This window comes from Hydra vulgaris, chromosome 10, assembly GCF_038396675.1.
Source record: "Hydra vulgaris chromosome 10, alternate assembly HydraT2T_AEP".
Classification (NCBI taxonomy): Eukaryota; Metazoa; Cnidaria; class Hydrozoa; order Anthoathecata; family Hydridae; genus Hydra; species Hydra vulgaris.
The window spans coordinates 33135001-33149006 of NC_088929.1; the positions used below are offsets into that span (position 1 = coordinate 33135001).

General features: G+C 25.3%; 1 long non-coding RNA gene across 1 annotated transcript; it reads left to right on the forward strand.

The window, feature by feature from the left end:
• Positions 1-4033: 4033 nt before the first annotated feature.
• Positions 4034-11763, forward strand: LOC136086565 (uncharacterized). The gene is made up of 3 exons (XR_010641432.1): positions 4034-4117; positions 4274-4382; positions 11591-11763. It is a non-coding gene; the product is annotated as an uncharacterized LOC136086565 (long non-coding RNA).
• Positions 11764-14006: the final 2243 nt, after the last annotated feature.

Consider the following 14006-nt stretch of genomic DNA (forward strand, 5'->3'; position numbering starts at 1 on the left):
TTGATAGCAGCTCTATTCCTTCTGTCTTCTAATGTTATGATGTAAATTTTTAGCCTGGTGTTGTAAACATAATTTCATAATACTCGAAACCAATTATGTAGTCTCAATATCATACTGATAAGGCAGGTTTTAAACTTGAATAGAGTGCTCAGGATGTGGTCTGATGTATCTTTCGTAAATTATATCAAACATTTTTTGTCAATTTTAGTAAATGCGTTTCGCATAAAACTCAATACTTTAAAGGCTTTCAAAACAGCAGCATTTACTTGCTGTTTTATTTTAAATCACTTGATATTATGACACCTAGATTTTTTTGTTTCCACATGTTGATACAGAGAATGAGTTGTTAACAGCCATACCAATTGTATAGTTAAAACTATTTCTTTTTCCACAATGCATTCCTTCACATTTTTTATAATTGAAATATATTACCACTGCTTCAACCATTCATCAATATTATTTAGTGTACTATATTAAATAAAACTTATATTAAATAAATAGGTAAAAAAATATTGATATAAAAATTTTACTATACTCTTGTATGCAAAATGATAGTTAAAAAAAAGTTACACAAATCATTTGTATCAAATAAGTTAGGACTGATTTGTGTTTTAAATTTAGTTTAAATTAAGCTAAAAACCAAAAGATCGACTTTAAAAATGAGAAGCCCTTGAAGATCAAAGATTAAAATCTAATGATTGTTTAAATCCAAATATTATTAGGAGCATATTTACAAAAACTTTTTGCAGAAAATTAATGTTGCTATGCATCATGTATGATATATATTATGGCATAATGACATGTAGTGAAATGCATGTCATTACATGCCATTATATAAATCAAACTTATCAAATGCCAAGTAATAGTATTACTAATTATTATGTATTATTATGTAATATATATATATATATATATATATATATATATATATAAATATATATATATATATATATATATATATATATATATATATATATATATATATATATATATATATATATATATATATATATATATATATATATATATATATGTAATATATGTAATATGTGTATTACTAATACATATCAAATTTATCAAATGCCACGATCAAAGAAAATTTCATAAAGACTTTTTTGCGTAATATTTTCAGTTTGATCTAGAAGAGGGCAACTTTAAAACTTACAAGAATATGTAAATAATTTTGGATTTGGAGTCTAGAGTATCAAATAGAGTTATTGTAATGGCTTGGGTACCAAGCCATTAGAAAAAATTACAGGCCCTTACAAAAAATTTGAAATTTAAAAATCCAAATCCCAAGTTCGGATATGGATTTTTTAGTTTCAAAATTTTTGAAAAATTTAACTTTTCTCCAGAACTGACCTTTATCGTGCGCATTTTTCATACAAAAGTTTTATATTAAATTATTTTAATTGTATTTAATTAATTTAATTATTATTGGTTAGTCCCGTTATCGACAATTAACTCTATTTATCGCTATTAGTGATATATAGACAAAATAAAATTATTCGCCGTGCATCGAGTACCGAAAGTCGGTAGTAGTAACTAAAATACCTGGAGCCCTCTAGTTGTTGCAAAAGTCACGTGTAAAAACAAATTCCTATTTTAGAAAAAAGGATTTCAGTTTTCTCAAAGATTTGAATTAAAAAATATAATTTTTTATTGGAAAATGTCAACTGGTTTTGCTTGCAAAGATATTTTTTTTGTTATTTAAAGATCTTAAAGCAAATATTAAAAAATATGAAGATACTAATTTCGTGCAACAATGGTTTAGAGACGCAAAGACAATTAATGCTGCTAGAAAAAGCATTCCAAAGAGAGCTAGTATTATGGCTCCACAAATTAAATACTTTTATATAAAGTACTGCTGCATTCATGGTGGGCAAAAATTTGAATATGAAGGCTTTGGAAAACGTTAAACTTCGTTAGTACTTTATTTAGCTTTATTATAAGATTGTATTATTATTCTCATGCAGCAACTGTTATAATTGTTCTATTTCAATCAATGAATCATTTATATTTCTGAATAAAAATCTTACATTCAAGGTTACAAGTTACAAGTAGTTATAAACTGATATGAATTAAAATTATAATGCTAATAATATATAATAAGGATAATAATAATGGTAATGTAAGAAATATATCCAAAAACAGAGCTTATAAAATTCTTATTAACAATAATGATAACAATAACAGCTACAGTAATAACAATAATATTATAAACAAAACTAATTCTAGTGTTTGTTTATATTTTTAGTAAGACAGTAAAAATGAAAAGTTGAAAGCTGAAAGTTACAGCAAAGCAGTAATAAAAATAATAATATTAGTAACTCTATGTGGTTAGACTTCCCTAGTTTTAAACATTTTCTTTATTTCTTTTGGATTTTTTTTTTTTACTTTAAATTGTTTTTTCAAGTCTTTCTTAGATTGTGTATGGATTATGATAGATGACTTAAGAAACTAAGGAATGTAAGATATTACTAAAAAAGGTGCAGTTTCGTAGACATCTTCTATCTCCTCCACTGATAAAAAATTTCAGTTTTTTATGAATCAGTTGCAGCATCAATAAATATATCCCGTTTTCCATATATCCAACTTTATGGCTAGCAGGAGATTGATTTAGGTAAAAGTTTGGTATTTCAAAACCCTCAAACCCCTGATAACTCGAACATTCCTTTCATCAAACCTTTTTTTTTTGTCCCTGTGACTGATAATATGTTGATAACTTAAACTTTAGAATAAAAATAACAAAAAAATCTTATTAAAAATGAATAATTTTCTTTCATTACATTAAACTTTTTTGATTTTCTCAATATCAATCAAAAAAGATATTACTTCTAAACTTAGACATAAGGAGATTTTATATTTTATGATCTATTTTATTTATCATTTTAGATTGAATAAAAAAAAAACTTTTTCTGACTTGAATTATTTTCACTTATCTGTAAAAAAAGGAGAAAAATAATATGATAAAAAAAAAATAAAAAAAAAAAATAATAATAATATGAAAATGTAAAAAGAGAAAAATAGTATGATAATGTAAAAGAAATTGAATAATTAAATCAATTAAAAATAAAAACAAGAAAAAAATAGGTAAAGAAAAACAAGAAAACAAAAAAAACTTGAAAGAAAAGAAAGTAAAAGAAAATGGTATTAAGGAAATAAGGAAAAAACTGAATAAAAAAAAAACTAAAAATCAAATAAAAGAGAAAGAGAATAAAAGTATGTAAATAAAAGAAGACGAAGAAAAAAAAACTTATGTATTATATGAAAATAATTAAACTATATTTGTAAAATAAGGAAGATTTTTTGTGGTATTGTGTTATTATTTGTTGTTATTATTCCTTTCTTCTTTTTTTTTTTGCATTCTGTTGTGTCGTAATGTTATAATTTTTTTTTTTTAGTTTGTGTATAATTATTATATATATACGAAATGATACTTATTTTAGTACTATTTTATCATGTGATATGTTTTTAATTTTCTTTTCTTCTCTCTTTCTTTCACTCTCATTTCAATATTATTTATTCATTATAAACACTTTATAATTTTTGTTGCTTTTTTTGTGTTGTGTTTTCGTTTGTTATGTGTTTTTTTGTATCTGATGATGAGGTTTTATAATAATCATAATATTATTGCCTGATTTTAATTGTTTGTTATTATAATTGTTTTGTTATTTTTATTATTTTTATTATTATAATTGTTGATATTATTTTCTATATTACTGTTATTGTTATTATATATTTTGTTATTACATATTATTATCACATATTATTTTAACTGTATTATTAAGATTATTTGGTGTATTTTATATTTTCATTGTTGTTGTTTTTTTAATTATGTTAATTTATTTTTTGTATTATTTAATAATATTGTTGTTGTTGATTTTATTTTTTGTTGATTTTATTTAGGTGTCACTCCTTTGACTAGTTTTTTACTATATGAGTAACACCTAACCTGATTTGTAAAATTATAATTAAATTTATAGTTTTTAAAATTTGCTTAAATAAATGAACAAATTATTTTTATTTATATGTAAAAGTTGCAGAATGTCCCAATAACTAGAACGTTTGCAAACTTGAACTAATTTCTTGGCTTTCCTGAAGGCTCGAGTTATCGGTAGTTTATTGGATTTATTTCATAATAAAAATTTTTTTTTATTTAGAAATATAAATATAATTTATTAAATAGTACTTTTTATTAGCAATACAAGTACTTTATTTTTGCCTATTTAATTTATGAAATAAGCACCTAATTAATACATGTTTCTTATAGGACTTATAAGAAAGATTGCCCTTTCTACCTACATTTTAAGGCATCAGAGGATGGACAAACATTAATCTTGGAAGACTTAAACAATACACATAATCAAAAAGTATCTGAAGTAAATTATTATTATTTATGCCTAAAATATGTTTTATAGATAGCATTTTTTTACAATTTTTTATATAGTCGGAAAAAAGTTATGAAATCTATAACACTTTTTTCAACTTTGGTCTTTTGGATTTCATTATTTTATATTATTATAAAATTATAGATTGTGCCCATATAAGCTTATATATTCTTTGGATTTTTGTAACTAAGTGCAATGTTTTTGGATGTTTGCCAAATCATAAATAAATACAGTGAATTCCCAATATCTTGACCCCCGGATAATTTAAACTTTCAGTAGCTCGTAGTAATTTCAAGTTCCCCTTGAATCTTCACTAATACTCATAAAAATTGTTAATAACTTGTAAGAATACATTATTATAATTTAATAGCCTTTACAAATCGCTAGTCTAAGTATGTCATAAACTATTTTTGTTCATAAATTAAATCAAATTAAATATATACCGAAATTAGTTGTTTACATTTCAAGGATATTTACAATAGTACAAGTACTAATATAAAGTAAATTCCTAACAAATACAAATTAAAATAAACATAGCTGAAAATATATAACAAATACAACGCATCAATATAAGCAACAATAAAGATAATAATAGTAATAATAATATGATATTTATAATAGTATAAATAATGCTAATAATTGAAATAAAAATAAGTATCAAATCAAAATAGCGAAGCTAAAATATTTATCAATAATATGTTGATAGTAAAGTAGTTAAATATGTCTTTAGATAATATTGCTATCACCTAAAAAAATAGTAATATCAAAATGATAATATTAATAATAATAGTGAGTGTTAATAAACGAAAGGTAATAAAGAGAATAATAATAGTTTGAAAAAAAAATTAAAAAGGACAAATACCCAGAAGTATTAAATCAGAATTTAAGCAGCATTACATATTAGAGTAAGCAGAAGTATACAAAGTTAAGGATGTAACAGCTCGATGTTTAGGCAATTATAGTTTGAAGCTTTTAGCTGATTGAAGATTATAATGAGTATTTCTATTATAAGTAAAAAAGTTAGTAAATGGAAAAGGTGGGGTTTTGTGTTGTTGTTTCCAGACACACAAACAGCATCAGTGTTAAATGAGGTCCTTTAATTTAAGTATTTTTGATATGTAGTAGAGGATGTTAGGGTCTGAGTTGAAATGTTGGAAATATATATTTTTTAAGGGGTTTGTTTTGGAGGTAAGATAATCTTAAAAAGATTTTGGACTGGGTTTGTCCCCATATTTGACAAGCACATCTGAGATGAAATTTAAAAACAACTTAGTTTAAGAGTTAAATCTTGAAGATGGGATACAAAACTTTGAATCAACTTTGATACTAAGATATTTGATAAAATCCACAGCATCTAATTTTTCACCATTTAATGTGGTCTTTTAGTTGATCTGGAGATCAACAAAAACATTACATGCAAACAGTTTATTGTCCATAATTTTATTGTCCAAATTGTCCATAAAAACAGTTTATTGTTCATAATTATTCCACGGAAGTTTTGTTGATTATTAACGTAAACTTTTTGGAATTTTCAACAAAAAAAATTAAAAATTCCAACAAAAGCTCAATGCAGTCTTTATTATATTCAATAGAGGAGTTTATTCAAAACTAAGACAGTGACAGAACATTTTATAATTTATAATGTATTATTTTTACCTTTGAGATAAAAACTTTTGATAACTCAAATTTTTTTACCTATTGACAAAGGTTTGTGTTAAAGAATGTCTTCATAACTCAAACATTCACTAACTCAAACTATTTTTCTTGGTCCCTTGAAGGTTTTGGAATATCAAGAGTTCACTGTATCATTAGTTTTTATGAAATATTGTTCCTGTAAATAGCAACTCCTACACATCGCAACCTATTTTTAATGTGTTATGAAGAATAGATAATGTTTTTTTATAATAGATTTTCTTTAAACACTTACCTAATCAAAGAAGACTACCTGATTATGCTATTGCTAAAGCAGAAATATGTTAGGTTTGAAAGCAAACAAAAAATTACTTCAACGAGTATTGCTAAATGTGACTGGGAAAATGGTAATGCTCAGAGATTTATCAAATATTGCTGCTTCTGCACACCAAAGTGACACCCGAAATGATTAAAAAACCATTATTGAAACTGTAAAGGAAAAATACATTAAGAAAGTTATCAAGTTATTTTGTCTTCTGTAAAGTAAAGTGTTAATTTAACTTTTGATCTTTCAATTTCAATTTTTTTTTTTTTTTTGTAGAGAATACAACCTGTTATATAACCTGGGAAGTTCATGTTGGAATTCGGCAAAGCCGACAAAAAATAACCTATCTTTGCTTTTACAACAGTATACAACTGCCGACCTGAATTTATTAAAGTGTCGGCATCCAAAAAAAATTGTATGCTATATATAAATAACATTCCTTAAATAAAAGTTCATCATTTATTTATTGTAATTACTTTTAAATAAATTTTGAAAAAATTCACGTTTGACAAGTTCCATATAAAAAAAAAATTAATTTTTTTTTTTCAAGTTTACATGTCTTAGACTTTTCCAAGACTCAAACAGGTAGGACATAGAAGAAAAGCCTGAATTCTACATTGTTCTAGGTAATTTTTTGAAGAATATTAGTGAGAATGAGAAGTTGATAATATGTGGAGACTTAAATTGGCATGTTGGTGCAGCTTCAGATGATTTTGAGGCATGATGGAAAGGGATTTGGCATAAGAAATACTGAAGGAGAGATGTTCTTGTAATTTTCTGATACTATGGTATTGACAGTCTGTAATATATGGTTTACAAAAAAGAATCAACATAAAATAATTTATGAGTCGTGTGGTTTTGAGACACAAGTGGAATATATTTAATCAGAAAGCAAGATAGAAAATGGGCTAGTAACAAAAGAATAATACAAAGTGAGGCTTATATTCCACAGCACAAATAAGTTATTTGTGACATGTTAGTTCCAAAGAAAAGAGATCTTTGTGAGTGCACAATTTGTAAATTGAAAGAAGATGAAGTGCATAAACATTTTGAAAAGAAAATTAAAGAAAGAAATGAGATGAAATCAAAAAAAATGTGGAAAGTATGGAGAAAAACATTAAGAAATGCTTTGTTGAAGTATCTGATAAAGTATGTGGAAATAAAAAGTGGTCTTCAACGCCACAAATAATCATGGTGGTGGAATGAAAAAGTGGCTAAAGTTGTATAAAAAAAAAAAAAAAATTCATAGCATGTGGAAAAAGTCTGGGAATGAAGAAGATAAGCTACTGAATTGTGTGGCGGAGCGCAAGTCAAAACAAGCCATATACAAAGCTCAATCAGATGAGCAAAAGTTATTAGGTATGATAATGTAAAAGAAATTGAATAATTAAATCAATTAAAGATAAAAACAAGAAAAAAATAGGTAAAGAAAAACAAGAAAACAAAAAAAACTTGAAAGAAAAGAAAGTAAAAGAAAATGGTATTATAGAAATAAGGAAAAAACTGAATAAGAAAAAAACTCAAAATCAAATAACGGGTGATGCGGAAGTTATCGGACTAAATAAAAACGTCAATAACTTATTTATAAATAAAAAAACAAACTACTATTATATTTTTTTAAAATAAAGCATTTATCTTTTAATAAAAATATATTATTTTTTATATGAAAAAACACCACCATCTGCAATTGATCTTAATTTTGCTCTGACGCCTTTCATATGCGACTGTAAAAAGTTTGAATCAATTTCTTGTAGTTTTAGTTTAATAAGATCAATCAAAACTTGCTCTGTTGAAGCTTGCTAATCTCCCTCATAAACCTTTTGTGCCAAATATCCCCAAAAATTTTCAATTGGTCGTGCTTGAGGCACATTTGGGGGATCTGATTCTTTATCAACGTAATAGACATATTGGTCCATCCAATTTAGAGAATCTTTAGAATAATGAGAACTTGCTATATCTGGCCAAGATAAATAGTTAAAGTCTCCATGATACTTGTGAATAAATGGAAGAAGTCGTTTTTCTAAACATTCATTAATATAGATTTATGAATTGATCGCTACAGCCTTGGAAGTGCGAAACAATGGCTCGGACATACCACGGTCAGATATGGCTATCCCCATTAATTATTTTTTTAGAAATTTCTCTTTTCCTATAAAACGAACACTTTCTGGGCATGTCTTTTTGTTGTTTGTGTAGTATCCAGAATTTCCAGGCATGTTGTCCCCTGCAAAACAAAAGTATTTTTCGTCATCGATGACGAGAAGCGATTTTGTGTTATAGAGTTGGTTAACTAGTTTCATGCTTCTTTTCTTTGCCTTTATTTGTTGTTCTATAGTGTATTTTGGAGTCTTTTCACGTTTTCTATATTTGATTTACATTTTTTTTAACTAACGACCAATTGTCGATTGATTTACACCGAATTAAATACCTATTTTTCTCTGACTGACCCCTTTTCGATTGTTGACAAGTCTCGTTAATTCGGCTTTCTTTTCTCTAGTCCAGGATGTCGGACGACCAGGGTACTTTCTATCAGAAAACGATTGAACAGTTTCAAGTCTTTTTAGGTTATCATATATTGTACTTTGAGCAAATCCTTCCCTTTCAAAATGTCTTACGATTTTTTTTATTTTTAAATTAGGTTTATTTACAAAAAGCATTTTTAGTCGCTTTCGAAAAGATTCTCGTTCAGCTGCATTTAACCTCATTTTAAATAATTGTGTTTCAAATAATAAAGTTTATATTTTATAGAACGTTTATGCCTACGCATAAAACCACAAAAGCTAATTATTATGCTCAAATAATGAAATTAGGATTTGTCAGATAACTTCCGCATCACCCGTTGAAAGAGAAAAAGAATAAAAGTATGTAAATAAAAGAAGACGAAGAAAAAAAAACTTATGTATTATATAAAAATAATTAAACTATATTTGTAAAATAAGGAAGATTCTTTGTTGTATTGTGTTATTGTTTGTTGTTATTATTCCTTTCTTGTTTCTTTCTTCTTCTTTTTTTGCATTCTGTTGTTTCGTAATGTTATAATTTTTTTTTTTTAGTTTGTGTATAATTATTATATATATATATACGGAATGATACTTATTTTAGTACTATTTTATCATGTGATATGTTTTTAAGATGCTAATGTGAGATGTTTAAATAGAGACGTTGTTTGAGAAGGCTGCATTAAAGAGCTAGATGGTAAAATACTTACAAATAAAGTTGAGGTAAGAGCAAGGTAGTCAGCTCATTTTAAAAAATTGCTAAATGAAGAGTTTGGATGGAAGTAGTTTCTGCAGTGTCTGCAGTAAATAAGGTTAGTGGGCCAGCAGAGCAGATAACATAAGTGAAGTGAAGTTAGCTATTAAGAAGGCTCAGTTAGGTAAGGCTGTTGCTCCTTCTGGTGTATTGGCAGAGGTGTTGAAAGCTTCAGGGGAAGTAGGTTTTCAATGGGTGTTTGATCTTCGCAATCCAATTGTATATGAAGGTAAAATCTCAAATGATTAGAAGAAAAGTTGAATGGTAAAGATTCATAAAGGAGGTGGAGACGCATTAGAATGTGATTCTTATAGAGGAATCAAATTGCTAGACCAGGTAATGAAGATTTTAGAAAAAAATTATTGAAAACATAATAAACTGCATGTATTTATCAATAACATGCAGTTGGTTTGTTGCCAGGAAAGGAAACTACAGATACCGTATTCATTTTAAGGCCAGTTTATAAAAAGATTTTTGGAAAGGAAAAAGAATTTCTGTAGATGGCATTTATTGACCAAAAAAAAGCTGACAGAGTTCTAATTGAGGTGGTGTGGTGGGCTTTAAGGTGTTTAGATGTTCAAGAATGGCTAGTGACAGACATCATGGCTATGTATAAATATGTCACAACAACAATCAAAACAAAAGACGGAGAGAGTGATAGTTTCGCCAGGGTTCAGTGCTTAGTCCTATGCTTTTTATTATTGTTTTGGAAGCTCTCTACAAAGAGATCAGAGTTGGTTTATCATGGCACCTATTCTATGCAGATGATTTGTGCCTGATAGCAGAAACAGAAGAAGAATTAGTACTCAGATTTGAGACTTGAAAAGATGGAGTTAAAGCAAAAGGGCAAGATAAACATAAATAAGACTAAAGTTATGCATTATAAAGTCAAGAATGAACAAGCAGAAAATACTAGGAAGTGACCATGTGGAGTATATAGGAAGGGAATTAATGCAAATTATATTGTTTGTACAGTTTGTAAGCAATGGGTTCATAAGAGATTAAGTGGTATACAAGGTTCTCTTAAGATTTTTGGTTTTAAGTGTAGAAAATGTATTCTTTGTGAGTATAGAGAAGAAATTAAAATAGAGATTGAAATAAAAACGTTAAGGAAAGATAGAGTGTATTTAATTTAAAAATAAATAAGTTCTTTTATTATCTTGGAGATACAAATAGATCAGCTTGTAGGAGCAGAAGAAACATCTATGGCGAGAGTAAGGTCTGCTGAGCCAAGTGCAAAGAATTTTCTTAACTTTTAACAGCTTTAAAAGTTTTTCATTAAAGATTAAAGGAAAGTTGTATAGTGTATACTTCCAGAGTGTTATGATGTATGGCAGTGAAACATGGACAATAAAGGTCGATGATGTTCAGCGTTTGGAAACGACAGAAAAGATGATGATTAGATGGATGTGTGATGTGACTCTAAAAGACCAGAAAAGCAGTGATGATCTAAAAAAAATATATATATATACATGTGTATATATATATATATACATATATATATATATATATATATATATATATATATATATATATATATATATATGTATATATATATATATGTATATATATATATTTATTTATATATATTTATATATATATATATATATATATATATATATATATATATATATATATATATATATATATATATATATATATATATATATATATATATATATATATATATATATATAGATATATATATCAAATAGATTTTATATATTTGAAAGTAATTTAAATAATTTTTGGACTTTGGCCAGATTTCACTCATTGTGCAGTGGAACCCTAAAAATTGAAAAATTTGTTTTGGCTTTAACTTATTTTCTAAATAAATTATCAGTTTTTAAACCATGGTAGAAGTTTATATTCAAAAATTGATAAAATATTTCTCCTTCTAAATATATGTGTATACATACATATATATTTAATTTATTTATTTAATTATAGTTTATTTTCTAATCAGTATATAATATAAAATATATTTTAGATGCTAATGTTGAAGTTTTGACAGAAACAGAGGATAATTTGCAAGGGCTTTTCTTTCAAGATTTTTTTATGCACAGTGCTTACAATGCATATCCTAAGTTTTTATGCATGGAGGCGCCATATAAGTTATTAGAAATTCATCTACTCATTTATATTCTGCTATGCGAAGATGGAGCTGGTTGGTTTGAATTGTTTATTTATCAAAGTTTTAATATTCATAATTAATTATTAACCTTAAACATCATATTTAACCTAATTTACATTCACTTTTTTGTATAGGTGAAAGTGACATAGTTGCTGTAGGTTTGCTTACGCATGAAGATGCTGCACCTCTTAGGTTTAATTTCTTTGCTGTGTCTGGCTTTGATCTATATGCATAATAACAGACAAAACTAATATTAAATTACTCAAACTGACATTTTATATTCTTAAATGGCATTTGAAAAATTTATATGTTACATTTATAAACTTTAATTTAAATAGAAAAATTAAATCTATAATTAAAAAGGGTTAAGAGCGGTTTATGTACTCCTTCAGCGATTTTTATGTAAGCAGTAAGTGATTTCGGTTAAGCGAGACATTATCACATTAACTTTTGAATGACGTTTATGTAAAAATATTTGTTAGAAAAGTTTGAATGGCGATCATGTTTGATATAAGCGCTATTCAAATAATAAATTTAAATAATAATTTATATTTTATTTTTATTTGAGTTTTTTAAAAAACTTGAATAAAATTAAAAGTTTATTTTTATTTTGTTTTTATTTTATTGTAATGATTAATTTTTTAAGCTTGGAGCAAAGATCAAAAACATAATTTGATTCCGATAAAAAATATATGATTTAATTTAAAACTAATCTAATAATAATATATAATTTTATTCTAATAAAATAATTTAGATTTAAAAAATGTATATTTTAATTTTGATTTAAAAAATTTAGGTTTATTAAAATTAAAGTTAATGCTTGGATTCAATTTAACTGTCAAATGTATTTAAAAAAATTACTAAATATTGTTCAATTTTTAAATTTTATTTGTTTTTAAAAAAAAATCAGATTATTTTTATTGCAATTGTTTTTTCAGTTTTTCTTCCTAAACATTTTTTTTTTACTCAAAATTAAATTTTAAGTAAATGGCTACATCAAAAGTTTGCACAAAACATAAGTTAAACTATATTGCAATAAACATAAGTTAAACTATATTTTTATAATGCAAGTTAAATTGCAGCGATTATTTTTTAATAAATGATATATTTAGCGATGTAATTTTAATAATAAAATAATAAACTAATAAAGTTTAATTAAATAAAGTAAATAATTTAACGTCCATTTGAAGTTGTAAAGCCGCAATTAGAAATTTAAGAAATAATTACTTTAAAAACTCAAAAATTTAACATATTTTATGACATCAAATATCGTGTTAAGCTAAAGCATTAAGCATTTTTCATTTAAAACAAGGCCTGCATATGTTTATATTTATATATATATATAATATATATATATATATATATATATATATATATATATATATATATATATATATATATATATATATATATATTATATATATATATATATATATATATATATATATATATATATATATATATATATATATTATATATATATATAAATATAAACAATAGTTTTATATATATATATATATATATATATATATATATATATATATATATATACAGTGCTCGAAATGAGGCGGGATGCCATCCTGTTACTTCTTTAAAAAGTTGAAACCATGTCGCCACAATAATGTATTTCTCTATATATTATTTTTTTATTATTTGTTTTAAAGTTGGTTTGTTGAAAAATTTAAGAGTTTCAATATTGCTTGGCCAAAGACAAATTTCTTCAAAGAAATTTGTCTTTGGCCAATGACAAATTTTTTTGAAGAATGACAAAGAGAGAGAGATTTTACATAGTGTCTTTCCAGGGGTTTCTTTATTAATCTGCTTATTTCACACCATGAGATATTATTAATTACCCAAAAGTGACTAGCGCTAGTTGATTAATGGATGATGAATCCTTCTGATTTTTATCATGATTGTTAATTTTTATCTGTAAATATGGATTATATAAAATCTTTTTTTTTTTTTATAACCCAACATCACACTTTTGTTTACAGAACTTTCAATCATGAGATTACAACTTTAAATTTGGGATAACAAGTGGTGAACTTTATCTTTAGAACTTATTCAGAAATTGGCCTACGCTACATCAGAGGAGGTTTATGACGAATTATATAGGTTATTTATTTCATCAGCTCCAACTAATAAGTGATTTATTTACTAATAAGTGATAGATTTAGCATCAATGCGTAATGAGAGAGATCATAAGACTATTTTTCAAATGCAAAAAGTTCTGGTTGACATAACTGATCCCAACTCAGCTGAGGTAGCATAT